At 38.8% G+C, this 2,836-nt stretch overlaps 1 non-coding gene across 1 annotated transcript; it reads left to right on the top strand.

The window, feature by feature from the left end:
* Nucleotides 1–632: 632 nt before the first annotated feature.
* Nucleotides 633–765, top strand: LOC126016494 (small nucleolar RNA SNORA51). The gene has a single exon (XR_007498290.1). It is a non-coding gene; the product is annotated as a small nucleolar RNA SNORA51 (small nucleolar RNA).
* The last annotated feature ends 2,071 nt before the right edge of the window (nucleotides 766–2,836 follow it).

Here is a 2,836-nt window from a genome sequence, read left to right as displayed (position 1 = left end):
TTCTCCAAAAGCTGGAAGTTGAGCTCCCATATGATCCAGCTATACCACTCCTAGGGATATATCCTAGGAACACAAAAATACAATACAAAAATCCCTTCCTCACACCTATATTTATATTAGTGTTATTTACAATAGCCAGACTCATGAAACAGCCTAGATGCCCCTCAATAGATGAATGGCTAAATAAACTATATCTTATTATCATGCAGCCATCAGAAGAGATGAAGTCATGAAATTTTCCTATACATGGATGTATATAGAATCTATTATGCTGAGTGAAATAAGTCAGAGGGAGAGAGATAAACACAGAATGGTCTCCCTCATCTATACGTTTTTGAAAAAAATGAAAACCATTTGTGTAGTGATTCTCAGAGATAAAATAGAAGAGAACTGGAGGGTCCAGCTCCCGACATGAAGCTCACCACAGGGATCGTTTAGTGCAGTCACAGAAATAATTACACTGAGAAATATCATAACAAACTGTGACTGAATGAGGGAAGTAGAAAGCCTGTCTAGAGTACAGGCCGGTGTGAGGTGGGGAGGAAGGACACTTGGGATATTGGTCATGGGAATGTTGCACTGGTGAAAGATTTATATCTATATTAAAAATCAAAAAAGAAAAGAAAAGATAAGGCCTCCCAATTCTTACCACAGGCTGTGTTCTTTACACTGACTGTATAGAAAGAGGAGGTACAGTAAATGCACCCCATATACATCTCAACCCAGACCCTTTGTCTGGTCTGTATTGTGAATTGGGGAACAAAAAAGAAAATAAAATATAGGGTTTGGGCTATATTCTCCATATAAGACTACTTATTTCTTTTTGTGGGGTGGCACACCTGGTGATGCTCAGGGGTTACTCTTAGCTATGCACTCAGAAATTGCTCCTGGCTTGGGGCACCATATGGGATGCTGGAGGATCGAACCACAGTTTTAGGTTAGTACGTGCAAGGCAAATGTCTTACCACTGTGCCAACGCTGTGGACCAAGACTACCTCTCTCTTTCTTAATTAAATAATTTTTATTTTGACCAAAGTGGATTAAAAATCTTTCACAGTAATATTTTAGGTACATAGTAATATTGAATCAGGGGCATTCCCAAAACCAGTGTTGTCTTTCCTCTACCACGTTCCCAGTATGCATCCCATATCCCCCTCCATTGGCCCCCGGGCTGCTAGTATGAGTGGTACCCTCTGTGTCTAGCGGTACCCTCTGTCTAGCTTGTTGTAGATTGGGTTTCGATTCTGTTGTCATTGGCTTTAGATTTGGTGTTTAAGTATGATCATTTTTTATTTCTATTCAATGTTCATACACCTGTTTGGTCTTGGTACTGTCCATTATTTCCCCCTCAATTTGTGAGGCAGAACAAGATGGTTCAAGTTATGTTGTTCTGTTTGGAGGGAAGAAAAAAGAAAGAGAAAAAAAGGGGGGAGGGTAAAAATCACACAAGAAAGAAAAATGGAGGAGTCCTTCTAGAGCAATGGTCCTCAAACTACAGCCTGCGGGCCACATATTGTATTTATTCCCATTTTGTTTCTTCACTTCTAAATAAGATATATGCAATGTGCATAGAAATTTGTTCATAATTTTTGTTTTTACTATAATCTGGCCCTCCAACAGTCTGAAGGACAGTGAACTGGCCCCCTGTTTAAAAAGTTTGAAGACCCCTGTTAGAGGCTATAAATATCAATTTAAGAGAAGAAAGGGAAAAAGGAAGGAAAACATAAAAACATACAAAAAAATCAAACAAAAGAACTTGGATAGCACCACAGCAATAAAGACAACAACCAAACAATAACCATGGTCCTTAAATAAAAACAAAACAAAACATACAAAAAAAGAAACAACAACAACAACAATAACAAAAATTAATTTGGGTGGCTTTTTTTTTTTTTTTGCATAGGCACAGTAAATATTGGGGAGATTAGAAAGGGAATTCCCTTGGCCTAAAAGATAAAGGGTTTCTCTGCCCTTGAAGCATACGGTCACGGGAATAACTATAGGCTCCATACATGCTCCTTTTCTCTTCTCTACGTCCTTTTGTAAAGTCTGGAAACTTTCCACTCAGTCGTGGATGATAAAATCAGGCCTCAATAACTAGAGATTTCGGTATTTGCACAGGTCATAGGATGGAGACTAGAGTGAAGTCTTTCTTTAAGTTTCTAGAAGTTCTGTTCCAACACTGTAATTTTAATCAGTCTTGGTTTTTGTACCCATCTTAGAACGAAGCCTACCTCTCTTTTAACACACACCAAATGGAAATTAAAAAATGTAAGAGAAAAAGAGTAGAACCCTTAAAGGTTAACAGTATATGTTTAATAAAGGTAGACTTTGGAGTGCCAACAGTCATTTTACATTTGTTATTTGTAGTGAGTGACAATGATTTTTTTAAATTGTGATCTAAGTTGAGAGCAGGGAGAGGGCGCTTCTCCAAGAGCAGCTGGCTAGGGTACAGCAATTAATAGGATAGGTACAGGGAGATAGAGCGCCTCCTCTGTGTACCATAAAAGCTGAACAGAGGACTGAGCACTGGAAAGCCTCATACCAGGCAACTGGATGAAATGCGGTGCTTGGTAATTCAGCTCCTCTGTGTGCCCTGAAAGATTAATCAGGGTAAGCAGAGGACTGAATGATGACTTCTGGCAATTGGATGAGATGCGGTGGTAAGAGGGGTTCAGATAACTCTTCCCTGAAGCTGAAGTAAATTTCAGCATTCTGTATACCAGTGTATAAGACGACCCCTAACTTTTAAGAAGTTTTCCAAGGCTTAAAAGTCATCTTTTACGCCATTAAATATGGCATTTCTTTACTTATTTTACTGTTTTCATGCTCTCTT

This window comes from Suncus etruscus, chromosome 8, assembly GCF_024139225.1.
Source record: "Suncus etruscus isolate mSunEtr1 chromosome 8, mSunEtr1.pri.cur, whole genome shotgun sequence".
Lineage (NCBI taxonomy): Eukaryota > Metazoa > Chordata > Mammalia > Eulipotyphla > Soricidae > Suncus > Suncus etruscus.
This window is presented reverse-complemented; position numbering and strand designations above follow the sequence as displayed.